At 44.4% G+C, this 27257-nt stretch overlaps 1 protein-coding gene across 3 annotated transcripts in view; it reads right to left on the bottom strand.

The window, feature by feature from the left end:
- MYLK4 (myosin light chain kinase family member 4) overlaps positions 1-27257 on the bottom strand; it is a 265505-nt gene that overhangs the window by 120661 nt on the left and 117587 nt on the right. The gene's annotated exons all lie outside the window — the stretch shown is intronic.

The following is a 27257-nucleotide window of genomic DNA, read 5'->3' as shown; positions in this document are numbered from 1 at the left end:
TAGTTACGAGTATACTATCTCTTTATCAACCAGTCTATATATTAGCAGCAGACACAGTACAGTGCGGTAGTTCACGGCTGTGGCTACCTCTGTGTCGGCACTCGGCAGCCCGTCCATAATTGTATATACCACCTAACCGTGGTTTTTTTTTCTTTCTTTATACATACATACTAGTTACGAGTATACTATCTCTTTATCAACCAGTCTATATTAGCAGCAGACACAGTACAGTGCGGTAGTTCACGGCTGTGGCTACCTCTGTGTCGGCACTCGGCAGCCCGTCCATAATTGTATATACCACCTAACCGTGGTTTTTTTTTCTTTCTTTATACATACATACTAGTTACGAGTATACTATCTCTTTATCAACCAGTCTATATATTAGCAGCAGACACAGTACAGTGCGGTAGTTCACGGCTGTGGCTACCTCTGTGTCGGCACTCGGCAGCCCGTCCATAATTGTATATACCACCTAACCGTGGTTTTTTTTTCTTTCTTTATACATACATACTAGTTACGAGTATACTATCTCTTTATCAACCAGTCTATATATTAGCAGCAGACACAGTACAGTGCGGTAGTTCACGGCTGTGGCTACCTCTGTGTCGGCACTCGGCAGCCCGTCCATAATTGTATATACCACCTAACCGTGGTTTTTTTTTCTTTCTTTATACATACATACTAGTTACGAGTATACTATCTCTTTATCAACCAGTCTATATTAGCAGCAGACACAGTACAGTGCGGTAGTTCACGGCTGTGGCTACCTCTGTGTCGGCACTCGGCAGCCCGTCCATAATTGTATATACCACCTAACCGTGGTTTTTTTTTCTTTCTTTATACATACATACTAGTTACGAGTATACTATCTCTTTATCAACCAGTCTATATATTAGCAGCAGACACAGTACAGTGCGGTAGTTCACGGCTGTGGCTACCTCTGTGTCGGCACTCGGCAGCCCGTCCATAATTGTATATACCACCTAACCGTGGTTTTTTTTTCTTTCTTTATAGTCATACTAGTTACGAGTATACTATCTCTTTATCAACCAGTCTATATTAGCAGCAGACACAGTACAGTGCGGTAGTTCACGGCTGTGGCTACCTCTTTGTCGGCACTCGGCAGCCCGTCCATAATTGTATATACCACCTAACCGTGGTTTTTTTTTCTTTCTTTATACATACATACTAGTTACGAGTATAACATCTCTTTATCAACCAGTCTATATTAGCAGCAGACACAGTACAGTGCGGTAGTTCACGGCTGTGGCTACCTCTGTGTCGGCACTCGGCAGCCCGTCCATAATTGTATATACCACCTAACCGTGGTTTTTTTTTCTTTCTTTATACATACATACTAGTTACGAGTATACTATCTCTTTATCAACCAGTCTATATATTAGCAGCAGACACAGTACAGTGCGGTAGTTCACGGCTGTGGCTACCTCTGTGTCGGCACTCGGCAGCCCGTCCATAATTGTATATACCACCTAACCGTGGTTTTTTTTTCTTCTTTATACATACATACTACTACGACATCTCTTTATCAACCAGTCTATATTAGCAGCAGACACAGTACAGTACGGTAGTTCACGGCTGTGGCTACCTCTGTGTCTGCACTCGGCAGGCAGTCCGTCCATAATTGTATACCACCTAACCGTGGTTTTTTTTTCTTTCTTCTTTATACATACATAGTTACATAGACATCTCTTTATCAACCAGTCTATATTAGCAGCAGACACAGTACAGTACGGTAGTTCACGGCTGTGGCTACCTCTGTGTCTGCACTCGGCAGGCAGTCCGTCCATAATTGTATACCACCTAACCGTGGTTTTTTTTTCTTTCTTCTTTATACATACATAGTTACATAGACATCTCTTTATCAACCAGTCTATATTAGCAGCAGACACAGTACAGTACGGTAGTTCACGGCTGTGGCTACCTCTGTGTCTGCACTCGGCAGGCAGTCCATAATTGTATACTAGTATCCATCTCCATTGTTTACCTGAGGTGCCTTTTAGTTGTGCCTATTAAAATATGGAGAACAAAAATGTTGAGGTTCCAAAATTAGGGAAAGATCAAGATCCACTTCCACCTCGTGCTGAAGCTGCTGCCACTAGTCATGGCCGAGACGATGAAATGCCAGCAACGTTGTCTGCCAAGGCCGATGCCCAATGTCATAGTACAGAGCATGTCAAATCCAAAACACCAAATATCAGAAAAAAAAGGACTCCAAAACCTAAAATAAAATTGTCGTCGGAGAAGCGTAAACTTGCCAATATGCCATTTACGACACGGAGTGGCAAGGAACGGCTGAGGCCCTGGCCTATGTTCATGGCTAGTGGTTCAGCTTCACATGAGGATGGAAGCACTCAGCCTCTCGCTAGAAAAATGAAAAGACTCAAGCTGGCAAAAGCAGCACAGCAAAGAACTGTGCATTCTTCGAAATCCCAAATCCACAAGGAGAGTCCAATTGTGTCGGTTGCGATGCCTGACCTTCCCAACACTGGACGTGAAGAGCATGCGCCTTCCACCATTTGCACGCCCCCTGCAAGTGCTGGAAGGAGCACCCGCAGTCCAGTTCCTGATAGTCAGATTGAAGATGTCAGTGTTGAAGTACACCAGGATGAGGAGGATATGGGTGTTGCTGGCGCTGGGGAGGAAATTGACCAGGAGGATTCTGATGGTGAGGTGGTTTGTTTAAGTCAGGCACCCGGGGAGACACCTGTTGTCCGTGGGAGGAATATGGCCGTTGACATGCCAGGTGAAAATACCAAAAAAATCAGCTCTTCGGTGTGGAGGTATTTCACCAGAAATGCGGACAACAGGTGTCAAGCCGTGTGTTCCCTTTGTCAAGCTGTAATAAGTAGGGGTAAGGACGTTAACCACCTCGGAACATCCTCCCTTATACGTCACCTGCAGCGCATTCATAATAAGTCAGTGACAAGTTCAAAAACTTTGGGTGACAGCGGAAGCAGTCCACTGACCAGTAAATCCCTTCCTCTTGTAACCAAGCTCACGCAAACCACCCCACCAACTCCCTCAGTGTCAATTTCCTCCTTCCCCAGGAATGCCAATAGTCCTGCAGGCCATGTCACTGGCAATTCTGACGATTCCTCTCCTGCCTGGGATTCCTCCGATGCATCCTTGCATGTAACGCCTACTGCTGCTGGCGCTGCTGTTGTTGCTGCTGGGAGTCGATGGTCATCCCAGAGGGGAAGTCGTAAGCCCACTTGTACTACTTCCAGTAAGCAATTGACTGTTCAACAGTCCTTTGCGAGGAAGATGAAATATCACAGCAGTCATCCTGCTGCAAAGCGGATAACTGAGGCCTTGACAACTATGTTGGTGTTAGACGTGCGTCCGGTATCCGCCGTTAGTTCACAGGGAACTAGACAATTTATTGAGGCAGTGTGCCCCCGTTACCAAATACCATCTAGGTTCCACTTCTCTAGGCAGGCGATACCGAGAATGTACACGGACGTCAGAAAAAGACTCACCAGTGTCCTAAAAAATGCAGTTGTACCCAATGTCCACTTAACCACGGACATGTGGACAAGTGGAGCAGGGCAGGGTCAGGACTATATGACTGTGACAGCCCACTGGGTAGATGTATGGACTCCCGCCGCAAGAACAGCAGCGGCGGCACCAGTAGCAGCATCTCGCAAACGCCAACTCTTTCCTAGGCAGGCTACGCTTTGTATCACCGCTTTCCAGAATACGCACACAGCTGAAAACCTCTTACGGCAACTGAGGAAGATCATCGCGGAATGGCTTACCCCAATTGGACTCTCCTGTGGATTTGTGGCATCGGACAACGCCAGCAATATTGTGTGTGCATTAAATATGGGCAAATTCCAGCACGTCCCATGTTTTGCACATACCTTGAATTTGGTGGTGCAGAATTTTTTAAAAAACGACAGGGGCGTGCAAGAGATGCTGTCGGTGGCCAGAAGAATTGCGGGACACTTTCGGCGTACAGGCACCACGTACAGAAGACTGGAGCACCACCAAAAACTACTGAACCTGCCCTGCCATCATCTGAAGCAAGAAGTGGTAACGAGGTGGAATTCAACCCTCTATATGCTTCAGAGGTTGGAGGAGCAGCAAAAGGCCATTCAAGCCTATACAATTGAGCACGATATAGTAGGTGGAATGCACCTGTCTCAGGCGCAGTGGAGAATGATTTCAACGTTGTGCAAGGTTCTGATGCCCTTTGAACTTGCCACACGTGAAGTCAGTTCAGACACTGCCAGCCTGAGTCAGGTCATTCCCCTCATCAGGCTTTTGCAGAAGAAGCTGGAGACATTGAAGGAGGAGCTAACACGGAGCGATTCCGCTAGGCATGTGGGACTTGTGGATGGAGCCCTTAATTCGCTTAACAAGGATTCACGGGTGGTCAATCTGTTGAAATCAAAGCACTACATTTTGGCCACCGTGCTCGATCCTAGATTTAAAGCCTACCTTGGATCTCTCTTTCCGGCAGACACAAGTCTGCTGGGGTTGAAAGACCTGCTGGTGACAAAATTGTCAAGTCAAGCGGAACGCGACCTGTCAACATCTCCTCCTTCACATTCTCCCGCAACTGGGGGTGCGAGGAAAAGGCTCAGAATTCCGAGCCCACCCGCTGGCGGTGATGCAGGGCAGTCTGGAGCGACTGCTGATGCTGACATCTGGTCCGGACTGAAGGACCTGACAACGATTACGGACATGTCGTCTACTGTCACTGCATATGATTCTCTCAACATTGATAGAATGGTGGAGGATTATATGAGTGACCGCATCCAAGTAGGCACGTCACACAGTCCGTACTTATACTGGCAGGAAAAAGAGGCAATTTGGAGGCCCTTGCACAAACTGGCTTTATTCTACCTAAGTTGCCCTCCCACAAGTGTGTACTCCGAAAGAGTGTTTAGTGCCGCCGCTCACCTTGTCAGCAATCGGCGTACGAGGTTACATCCAGAAAATGTGGAGAAGATGATGTTCATTAAAATGAATTATAATCAATTCCTCCGCGGAGACATTGACCAGCAGCAATTGCCTCCACAAAGTACACAGGGAGCTGAGATGGTGGATTCCAGTGGGGACGAATTGATAATCTGTGAGGAGGGGGATGTACACGGTGATATATCGGAGGGTGATGATGAGGTGGACATCTTGCCTCTGTAGAGCCAGTTTGTGCAAGGAGAGATTAATTGCTTCTTTTTTGGGGGGGGTCCAAACCAACCCGTCATATCAGTCACAGTCGTGTGGCAGACCCTGTCACTGAAATGATGGGTTGGTTAAAGTGTGCATGTCCTGTTTTGTTTATACAACATAAGGGTGGGTGGGAGGGCCCAAGGACATTTCCATCTTGCACCTCTTTTTTCTTTTCTTTTTCTTTGCATCATGTGCTGATTGGGGAGGGTTTTTTGGAAGGGACATCCTGCGTGACACTGCAGTGCCACTCCTAAATGGGCCCGGTGTTTGTGTCGGCCACTAGGGTCGCTAATCTTACTCACACAGTCAGCTACCTCATTGCGCCTCTTTTTTTCTTTGCGTCATGTGCTGTTTGGGGAGGGTTTTTTGGAAGGGACATCCTGCGTGACACTGCAGTGCCACTCCTAGATGGGCCCGGTGTTTGTGTCGGCCACTAGGGTCGCTAATCTTACTCACACAGCTACCTCATTGCGCCTCTTTTTTTCTTTGCGTCATGTGCTGTTTGGGGAGGGTTTTTTGGAAGGGACATCCTGCGTGACACTGCAGTGCCACTCCTAGATGGGCCCGGTGTTTGTGTCGGCCACTAGGGTCGCTTATCTTACTCACACAGCGACCTCGGTGCAAATTTTAGGACTAAAAATAATATTGTGAGGTGTGAGGTATTCAGAATAGACTGAAAATGAGTGTAAATTATGGTTTTTGAGGTTAATAATACTTTGGGATCAAAATGACCCCCAAATTCTATGATTTAAGCAGTTTTTTAGTGTTTTTTGAAAAAAACACCCGAATCCAAAACACACCCGAATCCGACAAAAAAAATTCGGTGAGGTTTTGCCAAAACGCGTTCGAACCCAAAACACGGCCGCGGAACCGAACCCAAAACCAAAACACAAAACCCGAAAAATTTCAGGCGCTCATCTCTAGTTTTAAGGAGCTAGTGGAAAAGGGGTATAAGCTAAATCTCAACACAAAACCATCTGTTGAGTTTTAAAGCTACTGCAACTATTCCTGAGGATATGTGCAGTCTTATATATTTATTTTTCGTGGTAGGCCTTTAAAGGTGGAATCACACAAAGTTTACAGTAACCAGCACTAGGCTTTACAAGTCATGTCTGGTGCCACTTTAGCATGGCACCCAGTGTGGGCTCCACCCACTATAGAGTCAACCAGCCCTAGGCTTGTCAGCATGGGGTGAGAATGCCTTAACGGATATTGCCTACAATAAAATGTTCTCCCACCCTAGCAACAACCAGCCTCAGCTGATAGCACAAGTGCTATTCCCCACTTCTCAGGGCTTTGGGGTTAATCATTTTTTGTTCATAATAGAATTAATATTGCAATTGACTGGTGCACTACAGGTTCCAGCTAGTCCTGTCATGCTGAATTAAATGGCTATCAAGGCATGCATGCACTTGGAGAACCATAAGTATCAGAATGTCCTGACATCCAGGGCCTGCTAGACATACTGTAAACTATAGAAATATTAGTTTATTAAATAAACAGATGGATATATGTCAAGTGATTTCTCACAGGCTACACAAGATACCATAATATTCTTTACCCATGACTATGTAGTTAAAAAACAAGGTGCCCATGGGGGATGCAGTTTAAATGCCGACTGTTGGGATCCCGGTGTTCAGGATACTGACGCCGAAATCCTGACAGGCGACAATGCCGCCAGCCGGCGCACCAGGGCTATTCTCGCTCATGGGTGTCCACGACACCCATAGATTGAGAATAGATCCTGTGGCAAACGCAGTGAGCCACCGAGCCCACAACGTGGCAAGCACAGCGAGCCCGCAAGGGGACTCTTAGCGATTGCCCCACTGCCGGCATTCTGGAGGGTGGGATGCTGCTGTCGAAACTGTATATTGAAAACTGGCATCCCGTCCGCTGGTAAAATGTATGTAATCCTCCCCTGGAACACCGTTTCCCAGAATAGAAAATCTTCCAGCATTTTCTATGTACAAATTGAGGGAGAAATTAAATCAGCTGTGAGGTTTGTTGTGCGAGGAAAAGTTCAGGATTTCACGCCCAGAGCTATTCAATAAAACTGTCTTTTCCACACATGGTACACCTACTGATTCCATGTAAAATGAAGGATCAATGGGTTTTCCCATCGTTAAACCCCAGTAGGAGCCTTTTATTGAGAACATTACATTGCAACTTCTGAAGCTGCGAGGATAAGTCCACCTCTTGGTATTAACGCATGTGGTAAATCCTGCTAAGTAAACTGGCCAGCATGGGTAACTAGCTGCAGGGTAATTCCTGTGGTTAATTGGCTAATTGGATTCCCTGATAAAATGACAGTCATTAGCACATATAGTGGCTAAAGCTCAGAAATCTCACAGCACAAGCTACTACATATATGGGCCTACTTCAAGGTTGATTGCAAAACAACATTTTCCTCCAATGGGCAATACCATGTGGGGGTCAGATATAACATGTGCAGAGAGAGTTAGATTTGTGGTGGGGGGGGGGGGGGGGGGGTTTGAAACTGAAATCTAAATTGCAGTGTAAAAATAAAGCAACCAGTATTTACGCTGCACAGAAACAATATAACCAACCCAACTCTAACTCTCTCTGTACATGTAATATCTGCCCCACCAGTGCACATGGTTTTGCCCATTAGAGGTAAAAAAAAAAATTGCAATCAACCTTGAATTAGGCCCTATATCACATATCACTTGGTATAGATATATATGAAGGTATACCTTAATGCCTTCAAATTTGTTGTCAGTGTCATTAAATATTACTCATTGAATAATGACCAGAAATAAAATCTTATTCTGCCTCATAATTTCTACACTTTAATAGTTTTTTTTATTTATTTTTTAATAATGCTATTAGTAATCATTTCCATATTAAGACATTGGATGATCACAATTATTATAGCAATATCCTATCCTTTTAGCGCTGTCTTTTATTTTTATATTTGATGAACACCATTTTAATATTGATAATCACATTCCTATTTTTTCAGTAAATCTCAAAAGGATAACTTGCAACTATATATGGGTTCAGCTCCACAGTGCAGTACAAGTACAGCAATAATATCTACGTTATATTTCTGCAATGCAATTTACACAATGAGGTTTCCTCTATTACAGGTTGAGTATCCCATATCCATATATTCCGAAATACGGAATATTCCGAAATACAGACTTTTTTGAGTGAGAGTGAGAAAGTGAAACCTTTGTTTTTTGATGGCTCAATGTACTCAAACTTTGTTTCATACACAAAGTTATTAAAAATATTGTATTAAATGACCTTCAGGCTGTGTGTATAAGGTGTATATGAAACATAAATTAATTGTGTGAATGTAGACACACTTTGTTTAATGCACAAAGTTATAAAAAATATTGGCTAAAATGACCTTCAGGCTGTGTGTATAAGGTGTATATGTAACATAAATGCATTCTGTGCTTAGATTTAGGTCCCATCACCATGATATCTCACTATGGTATGCAATTATTCCAAAATACGGAGAAATCCCATATCCAAAGTACCTCTGGTCCCAAGCATTTTGGATAAGGGAGACTCAACCTGTATAACAATTGATTCATGCAAGCTAAGATCTGTAAATACTTCATTAAAAAGGTTCATATTTTTTGATTTAGGCATGTATTACTGCTTTAGATAAAACACTGAAGAGGTTCCGATTTAGGATTTGGGCTAATGCAAGGGACGGATGTTCAGACCATAAAGGAGGCTGTTTAGTGTTTGTTTTTCATATATTGTACAAAGAAAACGTGCTGTTTGCTCTTTCTTTATTAGGAAGCCATGGAAAAAAAATGTCAAGGATCCATTAGTAAGGTTTAAAGCTGTGCCTTCTAATCTGGTGGTCCCTTGGCAAATGGTCCTTTTACTAGGGCCCCCACACCCAGGAGCATAGTAGTCTCTGTTCATTAACAGCGCTGCAGAGGAGGTGTTCCTTGCACAGGATATAATAGTCTTGCAGGATGCTGCATTGAAATCCCGCGAGACTATGAAATGCTGTGCAAGGAACACCTCCTCGGCGGCGCTGTTAATGAACAGCTGAGCTGAACCGCCGGGAGGGAGTAGACTACTACGCTACTAGGGGGTGTGGATCATCAAATCGACAGTATCTAGGTTGACAATGTTTAGGTCGACCACTATAGGTCGACAGTCACTAGGTCGACAGGGATGGAAGGTCGATAGGGTTTATAGGTCGACATGTGGTAGGTTTACAGGTTAAAAGGTTGACAGGAGTTTTTTTTTTTTTTTGTGTCATTTTCTTCATAGAGTGACCGGGAACCCCAATTAGTGCACCGTGTCCCCTCACATGGCGGGCGAACTTCAGGCAAGGTGCCTCACTCCAGTACCGCTTCGCTCGGCACAGATTACCGTTCCAATTGTAGTCCACGTGGATCGTTAAGTATGAAAAAGTTTTGAAAAAAGGAAAAAAATGTCAACCTTTTGCCCTGTCGACCTAGCACATGTCGACCTAGAAACCCTGTCGACCTTCCATCCCTGTCGACCTAGTGACTGTTGACCTATAGTGGTCGACCTAAACATTGTCGCCCTAGACAGTGTCGACCTTCAGACAGGATTCCGCTCCTTTCGCCCCTCCCTTAATCCGACCCTGCTTGCGATACACGCATCGGGATCGAATCGGTATCACAAGCGGTATAACCATACTTGCCTACCTGACCCTCTCCGTGAGGGAGGAAATGCTCTGTTCCGTGTCCCTCCTTACAGCAGGGAGGGTTAGTGACAACAGATTGACATGTGGACGCTCGTCCGCATGTCAATCTGCTCTAAATCAGTGGCGGCGCCCCCGCAGCCCCTCACCCCCAAACCACCGCAGGGCTGCGGGGGCAGTAGTTACACCACTGTTTCCTGGTAATGTATGATTGCCATCACCTGTGGTGAAACACCTTTCTTATCAATTAACTAGCTCACCACAGGTGATGGCAATCATACATTACCAGGAAAGTCCAGGAACAGAGCATTTTCTCCCTCATGGAGAGGGTCAGGTAGGCAAGTATGGGTACAACACCTTCCAATTTGCACTAACTTTCCTTCTGATTTTGACTTCATATAGTCAAAATAGAAAGGATTTATATCACTGTGTGTACACAGGGATAGTACACAGGGATAGTACACTGTAGTGTAATTCTGAATGATATAACAAAAATAGTGTACTAAATTAAAAACATGTTTCCATCTGTAATTTCAGTTACACAAGGAGATCTGTTTCCATGTAGTGTCTGGACAGTACAGCTGCTCTCCCAGAATACTTTACATTGCATTGACAGGACATTTGGATTCAAATACATCCAGCAGGAACAATAGCTGTCTGTTCCTTTTTATGTCTGACCTGAGAAACGGTACTAAATTATTCCCTAGATTGATTCCTACTTTTTAACAGGTGATGAGTGCAATAGTGCGCCTTCCAGAAGACAAAGTGTGCCTGAATAGACGTCAATTTACTAAGTAGCCTATCATGTTCTCTCAAGCTGTGTCCAGGGAATGTGCTGCCTACTCATTCACATCAATCTTCTGAGTGCTTTACATTGTTTTACTCTCTTCCAAATGGATTATATTTTCATGTGCTATGTAACAGCATTTATAAAGACGTAAAAATATCAATGCAATAGAAGGTATAAAGGAAAAGGACTATTAAACTGCTCAGAATAAATTATATTCCTGTATATTTACATTGTGTGGTGAATTTCTGACCAAATAAACAAAATATTTAAAGATATTTTGGGCTTGATTTCCATTACTTAAAAATGCAACTTGTGACTGTCTTAAATTTAATATATTTATACTTGTTGCTCCTTGTACTTGGAAAGGCAGATCGGAGGTTGTCATGTATATATTCAGGGGTGTGGATCATTAGGTCTACACCAAAAAGGTCTACAGTCAATAGATCGACCAGTAATGGTCGTCATTCATTAGGTCGACAGGGTCAAAATGTCGACATGGAATAGGTAGACAGTAGAAAAGGTCAAAAGGGTCAAAAGGTCAACATGGACATGGTCAACACAAAAACAGTTGATGCTATGATGCTATTTTTTTTTTGGGGGGGGGGGTTGTCACTTTTCTGTCACAAAAAAAGCCACATTAGTGTACAGCGTCCCCTTGCAGCTTCAGGCAAGGTGCCTCGCTCTGCTACTATTGAGCAAGTTACTATTCCCAATCACGTGGATGGTAAAGTATGAAAAAACTGGGGGAAAAACAAAACCTTATGTCGACCATATACAGTGCATCCGGAAAGTATTCACAGCTTTTTACTTTTTCCACATTTTGTTATGTTACAGCCTTATTCAAAAATGAAATACATTCATTTTCCCCTCAAAATTCTACACACAATACCCCATAATGACAATGTGAAAAAGGTGTTTTTTTTTAGATTTTTGCAAATTTATTACAAATAAAAAACTAAGAAATCACATGTACATGAGTATTCACAGCCTTTGTTCAATACTTTGTTGATGCACCTTTGGCAGCAATTACAGCCTCAAGTATTTTTGAAAATGATGCCACAAGCTTGGCACACCTATCTTTGGGCAGTTTCACCCATTCCTCTTTGCAGCACCTCTCAAGCTCCATCAGATTGGATGGGAAGCGTCGGTGCACAGCCATTTTCAGATCTCTACAGAGATGTTCAATTGGATTCAAGTCTGGGCTCTGGCTGGGCCACTCAAGGACATTCACAGAGTTGTCCTGAAGCCACTTCTTTGATATCTTGGCTGTATGCTTAGGGTCATTGTCCTGCTGAAAGATGAACCGTCGCCCCAGTCTGAGGTCAAGAGCGCTCTGGAGCAGGTTTTTATCACGGATGTCTCTGTATATCACTGCATTCAATTTTCCCTTTATCATGACTAGTCACCCAGTTCCTGCCCCTGAAAAATACCCCTACAGCATGATGCTGCCACCACTATGCTTCACTGTAGGGATGGTATTGGCCTGGTGATGAGCGGCACCTGGTTTCCTCCAAACATGACACCTGGCATTCACACCAAAGAGTTCAATCTTTGTCTCATCAGACCAGATAATTTTGTTTCTCATGGTCTGAGAGTCCTTCAGGTGCATTTTGTCAAACTCCAGGCAGGCTGCCATGTGCTTTTTACTATGAAGTGGCTTCCGTCTGGCCACTCTACTATACAGGCCTGATGGTGGATTGCTGCAGAGATAGTTGTCCTTCTGGAAGGTTATCCTCTCTCCACAGAGGAATTCTGTAGCTCTGACAGAGTGGCCATAGGGTTCTTGGTCACCTTCTTGACTAGGGCCCTTCTTCCCCGATCGCTCAGTTTAGAGGCCGGCCAGCTCTAGGAAGAGTCCTGGTGGTTCCAAACTTCTTCCATTTACGGATGATGGAGGCCACTGTGCTCATTTGGAGCTTCAAAGCAGCAGATATTTTTATAAACCCTTCTCCAGATTTGTGCCTCGAGACAATCCTCAGAGGTCTAGAGATAATTTCTTTGACTTTGTGCTTGGTTTGTGCTCAGACATGCACTGTCATGTGTGGGACCTTATATAGACAGGTGTGTGCCTTTCCAAATCATGTCTAATCAACTGAATTTACCCCAGGTGGACTCCAATTAAGCTGTAGGAACATATCAAGGATCATCAGTGGAAACAGGATGCACCTGATCAATTTTGAGCTTCATGGCAAAGGCTGTGAATACTTATGTACATGTGATTTCTTAGTTTTTTATTTTTAATAAATGTGCAAAAATCTCAAAAAACATTTTTTTTCACATTGTCATTATGGGGTATTGTGTGTAGAATTTGGAGCCCAAAATGAATTTATTCCATTCTGGAATAAGGCTGTAACATAACAAAATGTGGAAAAAGTGAAGTGCTGTGAATACTTTCCGGATACACTGTATGTATATTTTACCATGTTGACCAACTGCCTACCGACCATTAATGGTTGACCTATTGACTGTAGACCTTTTTAGAGTAGATCTACAGTATAAATTGGATACCTATATTCAGCACAGTAGGAAAAAGTAATTGCAAGTCAACCACTCCCCTGAGAGATGGGTCCAACTCCAAATCCATTTATCTGAGAAATAGCATTTAATAGACTGCACTATGAGCTATGATTTCTCACAGACCAGCTTTTCTTATGCGGCACAGCTGAAGAGCTACAGTATGATGAATAATGGAAACGGGCCTGAAACCATCTGCTGACTGCCTACTTGGCTGTTGGATGCAGCTTTTCACTTGAGAGCATTCTGCAAGCAGAAAAGATGTACGTACAGGTAGGAACCCATTTTTTGTCATTACGTAGAACAGACAGCTCTATTTTCTAAGCAAATAAATGTCCAACCTTGTCCAGGACCTCACTTTATTCCTTTCCTGTTTAGAAGGATAGGTCAGGACACAGCTGATTCAGCACACTTTACTGCCACCGCCAATGAAAACATTAAAATGGGTCACAGGCCCCTCAACATCTTTATAAACAAATGTGCCTAGGCTTGGCAATAACCAGAAATCCTCGCGGTCTGCTGGAAATGCCGTCTACTTTGGCAGATTATAACAGTGTATTATTATTTTCCCCTTATTGCACAGACGCAACAAACCAAACATCCACACAGTACACGGTTTGCCACCTGCTTCAGCAATTAAAAACAATTTATAGCATACGCTATAACAATCCCTTCAATCTCTTCAAAGTATTGGGTTCTGAGCAGGGCCGTCGAGAGTCACACCAGGCCCAGGTAAAGGGTCCCGGCGTGGCTTAAGAAAGTGAACGTCACTATGCCCTTTTATATAAAGGTATTTTAAAAATAGAGGGGGCACCTTTTTAACACGGGGGGGGGGGGGGCACAGGGAGGCCACCCGCTTTCTAACATACTTGATCTGGAAGCGGGTCCCTTCTCCCCGGCCAGCACCATCTCCCCAGTGATATTTGGGCCGATGATGCTGGTCACTAGAGAGTAAAGACTCTGGCACAGTGCCAGAATCTCTGTATTCTTTGTGCAGCACCATCTTCCTGAAGATATCACAAGGAGGATGGCATCGCCGTCAGCCAGCCACAGCACAGGTATACTCGGGGGGCTGCTTGGAAGATGTCACCCAAGTACCTGCTGATTGACTGGTTACTTTATTAAGGCAAGGATTCTCCCTGGAGATATGGCGATAAGTCACCTGGGTCCTGATGCTGAGATAAATCTGCATTTTGCATGCCCACAGAGAACGGACCCATATTCATTAATGCAGACTTGCACATGTCTGGCAAATGCATCTTCTTACAACTGCAGAAATGAAGGGAAGAAGTTGTCTATGGCCAAGTAAGTTAGGGCCCATTTGATGTCATTCTGACTCATGCAGACCTTCAGAAACACACATAAATTCTGTTAGTAGGCTTATCTTTTGCACCTGATAGAGAGCTAGTGCAAATACACATGGTTAATGATGACTAGCTGTAATTCAGACATACATCAGGGCTAATTCAGATCCTGAAGGATCTGCATCTTGATGTGCAGCATACCGATGTTTGGTACTTTGCGCATGTGCAGGATTCGTATTTAAAATAGGTAATGCGACACAGGACACAGTATAACATCAGACTGTCAATCATTGACATTATGATGCTGTTTAGGGGTGGGGAGGGACGGGGAGGCCTCCATTTGTGAAAACTGAGGCATGTTGCTGCCATTTAGGGGGAGGGAAGAGATCTCCATCGTTGGACAGAGATTTCCTGGCCTCTTATGGGGATATGTGACGACTTGTGTGACCCCATGTGTGATTGGAATAGATGCAACAGCTACTACAACCACATCCGAATTAACCCCATACTGCCAATGCAGGCCTGGGTAAATTTCAAGGTGTGCATGTTGGTGACAATACATTATTCTGAATGTGCTTTTTATTGCAGTAGGTTATGCTCAGTTTCAACTTACCATGCTACAGTTTTGGATTCTGTATTAAGATAAAACATTTAAATAAGGTCACACCATGAAATCATAAATCTGAATAGAATAAAAATGAAACAGAAAATGGGAATGCATTTGCATATTTTTCACAGTGGGGCTAATTCAGACCTGATCGCTGCTGTGCGTTTTCGCACAGCAGCGATCAGGTCTGAACATGCGCTGCAGTGCACTGGTGCATGCCACACAGCTGACGGCTGTCTTAGCCCTACAATCGCCTCTGCCTGATTGACATAGAGAGGAGGTCGCTGGGCGGGTGGGCGTTTGGCCACCGTTTAGGGGGCGCGGTCCGGGCAACACAGGCGTGTCCGGACCATTGGGGGGGGGGGGGGGGCAGGCCGATACGACCCGGGCAGCAATGAGTAGCTCCTTGCCAGTGCGCAGGAGGGAGCTACTCTTCCAGTGCAAAAGCATCGCTGCTGTGCGATGCTTGTGTACTTGTGCGGGAAGGAGGGGGGGATAGGGCCTTACATGCGGGGCGGACTAGCCCTGTGCTGGGTGTCCCACCGCATGTCTGAAGACTGATTGTAGATATGCTAAATTTAGCACATCTACGATCAGATCTGAAGTAGGCCTAGTATCTGTGTACAGAATCACAGCTGCAAATGAATGCATGTACAAATTTGAGCCAGGTCCCATGTCTGCTGTATTAAAACTGTTCTCCATGAAAAATAAATAAGTATGCTTGTTCCTATCTGGCACTCGAGCTATATGTTGCGATCGCTCACAGAAAAAGTGAAAATAAGTCTTCTTACCAATATATATGAGAAAGAACCTCCTGGTTGGCTCTGTTTAGTAGACTAGTTTTCAAAAACATATCTGAATCAGATGACATAAGAAACAGCTCCAGCCCATGCAATTGGCAACCACGCTGTTCTCACAGTAGTAACAAAAACGGATTGATGAGAAAACAGTTGTTTTCTTCTTTACGGGAAAATAGTCCGATTAATAGCAAGTAGCATACTTTTAAGCCCTTAAAATAGTATTGGAAAACAGGTAAAGGTGAGCGTATGGAGCAGACACAACAGCAATATCGGATACAGCGGAACAATGGGGGTAATTCCAAGCTGATCGCAGTAGGAAATTTTTTAGCAGCTGGGCAAAACCATGTGCACTGCAGGGGGGGCAGATTTAACATTTGCAGAGAGAGTTAGATTTGGGTGTGGTGTGTTCAATCTGCAATCTAATTTTCAGTGTACAAATAAAGCAGCCAGTATTTACCCTGCACAGAAATAAAATAACCCACCCAAATCTAACTCTCTCTGCAAATGTTATATCTGCCCCCCCCCCCCTCTCCCCCTGCAGTGCACATGGGGGGTAATTCCAACTTGATCGCAGCAGGAATTTTTTTTAGCAGTTGGGCAAAACCATGTGCACTGCAGGGGATGCAGATATAACATGTGCAGAGAGAGTTAGATTTGGGTGAGTTATTTTGTTTCTGTTCAGGGTAAATACTGGCTGCTTTATTTTTACACTGCAATTTAGATTGCAGATTGAACACACCCCACCCAAATCTAACTCTCTCTGCACATGTTATATCTGCCTCCCCTGTAGTGCACATGGTTTTGCCCAACTGCTAAAAAAATTTCCTGCTGCGATCAACATGGAATTACCCCCGTGGTTTTGCCCAACTGCTAAAAAATTTCCTGCTGCGATCAACTTGGAATCACCCCCAATGTTTTTTGTCTGTGCATGCGTCTGAGTCACATTGCGTATTATTACCCATTTTGTAAGTACAGAGTCACAGTTCAGATTTGTTAGCACATTAGCGGAAAATGTGAGGGATGTTGCTGTGCAGTGACTGGAAGGTAATGGGGTGGCTAAAAAGATGCATGGAGATGTTGCGTCTTGTAAGAGTGTTGAAGGTGTGTTGTGTGGTGGAAAGGGATTGCATACAAAGAGCCTGAATCGATCACATAGGAGGTCATAATTGGATGGAGAAATTGAACCTGCCATAGGATGTAACTGCAGCAAAAGAAGCAACTATTGCCGACTCAGAATCAGCCTCTATGTGCACACAAGGGAATACATTTGACAACCACACTGCATATATCACATTGCCAGCCGCATTATACAGACCTCTTTGGACAAACTATTCATTCATCCACTCATTGTTTTACTTAGCTCTGTAAATGGAGAGGAGCAATGATGTTACATTAAAAGGAAGTGTGAGAAACTTGTGAATACTGTATATGTACATTATAAGCAGAAAATATATACATTATACAGGCTGATGACCTTTGTGCCTCACCCTTAGTACCAGTGACCAGTACACAATTCTGTAAGCAAACAAAACAGACCTCTTTAGGCATATATATATAGTATATAAAACAGACTTATTTGTACTATACAAATCAGAGTGTGCAAAGTTCTGAGTTCTGAGTGTATACATTACACTTATCACATGTCCTTGTTACGTATGCCATAAGCCCTCCCTTCTTATCTATATAGGTTCTTAGCTGCTGTGGTGTCCAGTGAAGGGAAGGTCTGGTCTTCACAGCTTCTCACACCACTGCTGCTCCACCACTAATGCTCGAAGTGGAAAAGAGCTCAGTGTAGAGAGTAAGATCAGGGCAGCGTCAGTGTAGTGCAGTACAAGATGACAGAGCAATGCTGGGCCCAAAACACAAGTGAGGCCCTATGACAGAAGCTGCCCTGCAATCCTGATATTTATGCCAACAGCTTCAACATTGCTCGTATCAGGCCATTTCTTTCTCAAAGTGCAACTAAACTTATCATCCACTCACTGGTCATCTCACGACTCGACTACTGCAATGTTCTCCTCACTGGCCTCACTTGCTCCCACCTCGCTCCCCTCCAATCTGTCCTCAAATCCGCAGATAGGCTCATCTTCCTCTCCCACCGCTCCACATCTGCCACTCCCCTTCGACAAAATCTACACTGGCTCCCATTCCCCAACAGAATCCTCTTCAAACTCCCCATCCTCACATACAAGGTCATCTCTCATTCCACTGCTCTCTACATCTCCAACCTTCTCTCCCTTCATACTCCCTCCTGCCCCCTACGGTCGGCCAATGACCATCGCCTCGCCTCTGCCCTGGTCACTGCTTCCCATGCACGAGTTAAAATTTTTGCCTGTGCTGCACCCCTTCAGTGGAATGTGCACCCCCGCTCCATTGGACTCTCCTCAACCTTGCAAAGCTTCAAACGGGCACTGAAAACCCACCTATTTATCAAAGCGTACCCCTCCGATGCATATTCTAGTACTTAGGCTGCTCCTCCATCCCCTTGCCCCATGTCTTGAACATCTCAGCTTTGCTTGCATACTGCCATCAGGCTTCCTCCTGCTTGCTTGCAGGGCCCTCTTTCCTCTTGTTGTCAAAGCCCTCTTCTCGGCACATTTAATTCGCAGCTCTCTTCTACTCAGCGACCATTTTTACCTGCTTTTTCTCCTACTGGTAAAGGCTCATCTCTATCTATTGCCACTTGCCCCAAGTAGTACAATGATTACTCCCTCGCTACTTACATCTAAGCTGTATTATGTTTTGTGAATTGTGGTGCTCTTTGTTACCTGTACTCTATTTTTGTTATTTATTTACTGTAATGCTAAGTTTTGTCTCCCTGTACTGTCCTTTGTGCGACGCTGCAAAACACTTGTGGCGCCCTATAAATAAAATGTAATAGTAATAATAATAATAATAATAATATAAAGACTAATTTATTTAACAGGAACATAGCTATTAAATAATACTGTACTGTAGAGTAAGTACAGTAGATAGTGACATTAACAACTTTGTATGATTAACTTCTTACTGTGTTTGTCTCATTTGATATGTTTGTCTTTAAATATAAATGGGACACATCTGCCTGTATACACTAAACATGTCACACCTTTGGTTATTTGAAATATCAGGAAGTATAAGATTGTATGATTGGACTAATGGGGGCATGTATGGCATATGAAATAAAAGAATGTTGTTCATGTATCAAGTACGCTTCACCCATGTCTTAAATTATAGCGCTATGTATTAGACAGCTGATCTGAGTGTGAATTATCACTTAAAAATATAGTAACCAAATACATAAAATATTATCACTTAATATTGTAGAAACCAAATACAGAAGATTGCAAATACAATTGGATGGTTTTCCCCTGGCACTCTACAATATCCAATACTGTGACGAAAATATACTGAGTTGAATTTTTCTCAAGGTTAAGAGTGAGATAAAATATTACCCAGGGAAATTCTGAGGAGTATCTGGATAAGAAATACAAGAGAGTAAACAGTATAAAGTGTCCCCATCCAGTTACGCACCAGACATACAATCAGTGTCGGACTGAGGCATGTAGGGCCCACCATGGGAATGCAGTGGTAGGGGCCCATGTTTAGGGGTGTGGCCAGTCCGCAGAGGAGGTGTGGCCTGCCATCTCATTGGTTTGACTAACCATTAGAGAGTGCAATGTCTGGGCCCCTTCATAAATATATACGGTAAATTCATCTGCTACATGATAATGTACCAGATTAATAACAGATTAGTAACAGTAATGCACTGTAGAAAATACACCATAGTCCAGTATAAGGTAACATATGTATGATGTATAATTCAAGTGCACAGTCTAGAACCTGATCCTTAGAGCAGGAGATGGGCCCCCAGGCGGTGGTTTCCCCTGTGCCCCTGTGGGTCAGTCCAAGCCTGCATACAATACAGTATATTAGTACTCATGCTGTTTTTCTTGGTACCTATTAGCAGGGGTTTATCTAGCGGTCCGAGCACCCCTGGCAAAGTATAGGACTGGCGCCCCCCATATTTCAAATATGGGAGGCATGTGTGCCAACAAGGGGGCGTGGCCACAGAAAAGTACTCCAAATTCAAATGACACCACACAGTAGTGTCCCTTACTCACATTACACTGCACAGTAATGTAAATGTTTCAAGTTATGCTACACAGCTGTACCCCTTATAGGCATTACGCCACACACTAGAGCCCCTTATTAACATTATGCTACACAGTAGTGCCCCTTACACACTGTGTGTGCCCTCCAGCTCCCGCTGGGATGTTGTCACCTTCCTGTTCTCACTTCCCATGCCACTATATATATATATATATATATATATATATATAATATATATATAAACTGTATACGTATTATCTATGTCTCTCTCTCTATAGTGCAGCACTCCAGGCGATTTAAGATTACGTAGTTACAGCAGCATATGCTTTGGTAATGTTTCAGTGCCGTTTATGTATACAGTATATGCCACGTGTGTCTGTATACATATATATATAATATATGCCTATATTTCCATATATAATAATGGCACCACCCAGAGTGCCATACATTGCAAATCTCTCTCTCTCTCTCTCTATATATATATATATATATATATAGAGTGAGAGAGAGAGAGATTTATATATATATATATATACACACACACGTAGACCATTGCAGGCAGCACTCGGATAAAAATGCAGAATCTAAGCAGGTTTATGTCAACATTTCAAAGTATTTATTCACTTCGTGTCGGCTTCCTGGTGTGCGGTTCTGGCATGCAGACGTGTCTGCATACTGGACCCGCATGACAGGAAGCCGACACATGGGGTTCTATAAAGGTATGTTTTGTATGTTAAATAATTGTCCTGAAGACGAAGTTAATAAATACTTAGAAACGTTGACACAGATCTGCATTTTTATCTGAGTGCCGCCTGCGATGGTCTACGTATATGTGTAACCCTACCAGGTTACTAAGGAGGGCACCGGTAAAGTTATTCTGCCGGCACTTGGGAGTGTTGGCAGTATATATATATATATATAAATATATATATATATATAATATAGCAAACAGGGACCTTATAAGGCAAGGATCAGGCGGCACTCCATGGTCTTTAGAAGCAGTGAAAGGATTTATTATATATCCTGATGGAAAGCCCAACTTGGTCTTGAGACGGTATGCAGGAATAAAGCCTTTCAGTGCTTGTAGAAATAATGGAGTGCCACCTGATCTATGCTGTATAAGGACTCTGTTTGCTGTGTATCTGAGGAGGAAGGCACCCTCCCATGTCAGGGCAATACTAATAAATATAAAGGTGGCACTCACAGACTTGTATATAATATAGGGTCAAATGTCTTTATCCTGATGAAAATTGAATTAATCTAAATGTTGAAAAGCTGTATCTACCCTTGTTTGTATACAAGTTCGTGAGTGCCACCTTTATATGTATTGCCTTCACATGTGAGGGCACCTGGCAGCTTTGAACAGTCAATTTGTACCTGTGTCCCCCCGCGGTGACACCCGCCAGCGGCAGCTACAGTTCCTGGCAGCGGTGTCCGGCACTGCGCACCACATACGCTATAGAAACTGTAACTAAACTACAGCTCCCAGCAGCCCTTGCTGCAAGCTGTAGTTTAGTTACAGTTTCTATAGCGTATGTGGTGCGCAGTGCCGGACACCGCTGCCAGGAACTGTAGCTGCCGCTGGCGGGTGTCACCGCGGGGGGACACAGGTACAAATTGACTGTTCAAAGCTGCCAGGTGCCCTCCCACGAGAAGGATGCTGTGCTCATTGCCGGGCGCCACTCTGCCCTCTGGCCACGGGTGGCACCGGCGGGTGGCGCCCCTCCTCGGCTGGCGCCCCTGGCGAGTGCCATCCTGGCCAATGGGTAGATACGCCCCTGCCTATTAGTGTCACCCCTAAATTGTTTGTGTCCTGTTAACTGGCTTTCACCTTTTCCATCTCTACCATGCTGCATCAAGACCAATCTTCCTCTCCCATAGTTACCTTTTGGTTGTTACACTTTGCAAAGCTCAATACAGTATCCCTTGCTCCACATATCAATTTAAGACCTGATCTTCACTTACAAATTCCTTACTCAATGGTTCACAAACTGTGTGCCGTGGCACCCTGGCCTGCCTTTGGGCACTTGCAGGGGTGTTCCAGGACCAATTCGATTTATGTATGGTCAATTAAATAGGCAAAAACAATGTTGGTGTCTGCCAATCATAATATATGTGGACAAACAGAAGTGAATCTTGTCCCTCACCACATACTGTAATTGAACCTAAGGATGACATATAAACACAATTTACTTAATTAAAATATTTTTTACTAAGAAACTTTTGGCCTAGGTTTTTTTTTTGTATACTCTAGCGCGCCGTGATTTAAAAAAGTTTATCACTGTACTAAACCTCAGTCCTAATTCTCTTTTCTTCCTATACTGTATCTCTGATCTTGTCATAAGAAGCACTCCTGCTCATCCTTTCCACTCTACTATATGCCTTTCCTCTCTCCTGATTGCCACCTCTCATTACTTCTCCAAGACTTCTCTTGCGCTGCTTTTCACTTCTGCAACACTGTCCCATCACCCATCAGACTTTCCTCCGACCTTCAATCTATTAAATGTTTTCCCAAAGCCTACCCCATTGTATACTTTTAGTGGGACATATTGTCTACCTTCCAATTTGCAGTTTAGCAGAGAAGCCCCTTTATAGGTGCATTTTGCAAAATGTACATAAAAGCTTCATGCACACAAAACTGAAACAATTAATAAAGACAGACCTTATGTTTTATCATTAATTTAAGCCTTAGATGAGGATAACCAAGCAGTATTTTAGGACACAAATGTCTAGATATTAGAAGCATCTTACAAGAGCATAAAGTACGCATGCACACAACCTAGTGGGTCATCTAGGTGTACTAGTGTAATACCAAAGCAATTTGTATCATACATTCTACTGTGTTTCTGTTTCAGTGATGCTTAGAATATACATTAAACTAACTTGAATTTGCTGTATAAATGTAATTACTTAATGACATACCTCCTATATCTGGTTGTTACTTATCCCACATATTCCTTTTCCCACTACTTAAAAACTACTCTGGTGCCTTGGACTCTGGCACCTCCAATTTGCATGTGATGTCAGCCTGATTAACATCACCATTCTGTGTGGGCACCTTTCTCTCTCATATGCCCTCACAGTGAATCTAGCGCAATGTTATACAGCCCCCAATCACCCTGATAGAAGAAGTGTCATAATAGGATTTTGATAACCTACCGGTAAATCCTTTTCTCCTAGTCAGTAGAGGATGCTGGGGACGACACCAAGACCATGGGGTATAGACGGGATCCGCAGGAGACATGGGCACTCCAAAGACTTTTCATTGGGTGTGAACTGGCTCCTCCCTCTATGCCCCTCCTCCAGACCTCAGTTGTAGGAACTGCGCTCAGGGAGACTGGCATTTCGAGGAAAGGAATTACTTAACTAGTGGTGAGATATCTACCAACACACACCCTCAACCATGCCACACACATGGCATTCAACATAACACACGCCCACAGGCATGAACTAATTGCAGCAACATGCTGAAACCAAGATAACACAACTTGTGTAAATCTAATAACTAAACTGCAGGTAAAGTACGCACTGGGACTGGCGCCCAGCATCCTCTATGGACTAGGAGAAAAGGATTTACTGGTAGGTTATCAAAATCCTATTTTCTCATACGTCCTAGAGGATGCTGGGGACGACATCAAGACCATGGGATCTATACCAAAGCTCCAGTACGGGCGGGAGAGTGCGGATGACACTGCAGCACCGATTGACCAAACTTTAGGTCCTCATCTGCCAAGGTGTCAAACTTGTAGAACTTAGCAAATGTGTTTGACCCTGACCAAGTAGCTGCTCGGCAAAGTTGTAATGCCGAGACCCCACGGGGAGCCGCCCAGGATGAGCCCACCTTCCTAGTGGAGTGGACCTTTAACGACGTCGGTAATGGCAATCCAGCCGTAGTATGAGCTTGCTGAATCGTATTTCTAATCCAACGTGCAATAGTCTGCTTGGTAGCAGGACAGCCAATCTTGTTGTGATCATACAGGACAAACAGAGCCTCGGTTTTCCGTATACGAGCTGTTCTAGCAACATAGATTTTCAAAGCTCTAACCACATCTAGAGACTCTGAATCAGTGAATGTGTCAGTAACTACTGGCACCACAATAGGTTGGTTTATGTGAAAAGCAGAAACCACCTTTGGAAGAAAATGTTGGCGAGTACGCAACTCTGCCCTATCTTCATGGAAAATCAGGTAAGGGCTCTTGTGAGACAAGGTCCCTAATTCCGACACCCGCCTTGCGGATGCCAATGCCAAAAGCATCACCGCTTTCCAAGTGAGAAACTTCAACTGTATCTTTTGTAGAGGCTCAAACCAATCCGATTGAAGGAACTGCAAAACCACGTTAAGATCCCATGGTGCCACTGGAGGCACGAATGGAGGCTGGATGTGCAGAACCCCTTTCACGAAGTCTGAACCTCTGGAAGAGAGGCCAATTGTTTTTGGAAGAACACTGACAAGGCCGAAATCTGGACTATGATTGATCCCAATCATAGGCCCGTCTCCACACCACCCTGCAAAAAATGGAGACAACGTCCTAAGTGAAACTCTTCCGTTTGAGCTTTTTTGGATTCACACCAATACACATATTTTCTCCAAATACGGTGGTAATGTTTTGTCGTTACGCCCTTTCTGGCCTGAATAAGGGTGGGGATGACCTCCTTAGGAATATCCTTCCTGGCTAGGATACGGCGCTCAACAGCCATGCCGTCAAACGTAGCCGCGGTAAGTCTTGGTACACACAGGGCCCCTACTGCAGCAGGTCCTCCCGAGGAGGAAGAGGCCGAGGATCTCCTATGAGGAACTGCTGAAGATCTGGGTACCAAGCCCTTCTTGGCCAGTCTGAGGCAATGAAGATTGCTCGAACCCTTGTCTTTCTTATGATCCTGAGTACTTTTGGGATCAGCGGAAGTGGAGGGAAAACATACACTGACGGAAACACCCACTGGGTCACCAGTGCATCCACTGCTACTGCTTGAGGGTCTCTCGACTTGGAGCAGTATCTCTGAAGCTTCTTGTTGAGACGAGACGCCATCATGTCTATTTGAGGAACTCCCCAAAGACTTGTCACCACTGCAAAGACTTCTTGGTGGAGGCCCCACTCTCCAGGATGGAGATCGTGTCTGCTGAGGAAGTCTGCTTCCCAGTTGTCTACTCCCGTAATTAATATTGCGGACATAGCTTATAGATGTTTTTCTGCCCAGCAAAGGATTTTTGTTGCCTCTGCCATTGCCGTTCTGCTTTTCGTTCCACCCTGCCTGTTTATGTATGCGACTGCTGTTACATTATCCGCCTGGATCTGCACGGGACGGTCTTGAAGAAGATGTACCGTTTGTTGAAGGCCATTGTAAATGGCTCTTAGCTCCAGAACGTTTATGTGAAGGCAGGCTTCCTGTTGTGACCAACGTCCCTGGAAGTTTTCACCCTGAGAGACTGTTCCCCAGCCTCGGAGACTTGCATCCGTGGTTACCAGGACCCAGTCCTGAATCCTGAACTTGCATCTCTCTAGCAGGTGAGAGCTGTGCAACCACCACAGGAGTGAAATCCTGTTTTTTGACGACAGGATTATCTTTCTGTGCATGTGTAGGTGTGACCCCGACCACTTGTCCAACAGGTCCCACTGGAATACTCTGGCATGGAACCTGCCAAACTGTATGGCCTCGTAGGCCGCCACCCTAACAACCGAATGCACTGAAGGATCGACACACTTGATGGTTTCAATATCTTTTCTGGATTTCCAGAGCCTTTTCCAGCAGAAGAAACACTCTCTGAACTTCTGTGTCCAGAATCATCCCGAGGAAAGACAACCTTGTCGTCGGTTCCAACTGTGACTTTGGGTAATTTATGATCCACCCGTGTTGTTGGAGTATTGACAGGGAGAGGGATATGTTTTGTAATAATTGCTCCCTGGATCTCGCCTTTATCAGGAGGTCATCCAGATAAGGGATTATATTGACTCCTTTCTTACGAAGGAGGACCGTTATCTCGGCGCCGTGGAGAGACCGAAAGGTAACGTCTGGAATTGGTAATGGCAATCTTGAATCGCGAATCTCAGATAAGCCTGGTGAGGAGGATAAATGGGAACATGCAGGTAAGCATCCTTTATGTCCACCGACACTAAGTAGCCCCCCTCCTCCAGACTGGCAATCACCGCTCAAAGTGATTCCATCTTGAACTTGAACCTTTTCAGGAAGAAATTCAGATCTTTTAGATTTAGGATTGGTCTGACCGAGCCGTCCGGCTTCGGAACAACAAAGAGGCTTGAATAAAAACCCTGCCCTTGTTGTGACAACGATACCAGGACTATAACCTGGTCTTGACATAATTTTTGGATTGCCGCTGTTACTGCTTCTCTCTCTGGCGGAGAAGCTGGCAAGGTCGATTTGCAAAAACCAGCATGGGGGAACATCTTGAAACTCTAGTTTGTATTCCTGGGAAACTATTTGCAACACCCAGGGAACCAGGCCAGAAAGAATCCAATCCTGGCTGAAGAGTTTGAGACGTGCCCCAACCCGAGCGGCCTCCCGCAAGGGAGTTCCAGCGTCATGCTGGGGATTTGGCAAAATTAGGGGTAGACTTCTGCTGTGGGCTTCTTTATCCTTCCCTTTCCCCTACCTGCAAAGAAGGGGGAACCTCTCGCCTTTTTGTATTTATTGGGCCAAAAGGACTGCATTTGCCGGTGATAGGTCTTTTTTGCCGGTGCAGGCGCAGAGGGCAAAAATGTTGACTTACCTGCGGTAGCCGCAGAGACTAACGCATCCAGGCCATCGCCAAATAAGGCCTCACCTTTATATGGGAGAGCCTCCATGTTTCTTCTGGAATCTGCATCCGCGTTTGCTGGCGAATCGATAACACCCGCCTAGCCGATACTGCCATGGTAGCGGCTTGTGCACTCAAGAGTCCAATATCCTTCATTGCTTCCAGCATGTAGGCGGCAGCGTCCTTGATATTCCCTAACTTAAGCAGTATCTCATCTTTATCAATCGTGTCAATCTCTGATGACACACTTTCTGACCATTTTTCAATAGCGCGACTCACCCATGCGCAGGCAATAGTGGGCCCGAGCAGTGTACTATTGGTAACATAAATGGATTTCAATGTCGTTTCTATTTTGCGGTCTGCCAGCTCTTTAAGAGAAGCCGTGCCAGGAGCAGGGTGAATTACCTTCTTTGTCAACCTGGAAAGTGCACTGTCTAACACAGGGGGTGACTCCCATTTTTTCCTGTCTTCAACCGGGAAAGGAGAAGCTATGTGAATCCTTTTGGGAATACTAAATATTTTATCAGGATTCAC

This window comes from Pseudophryne corroboree, chromosome 5, assembly GCF_028390025.1.
Source record: "Pseudophryne corroboree isolate aPseCor3 chromosome 5, aPseCor3.hap2, whole genome shotgun sequence".
Taxonomy (NCBI): Eukaryota; Metazoa; Chordata; class Amphibia; order Anura; family Myobatrachidae; genus Pseudophryne; species Pseudophryne corroboree.
Note: the sequence above shows the minus strand (reverse complement) of the source record. Positions and strands in the feature narration are given on the sequence as shown.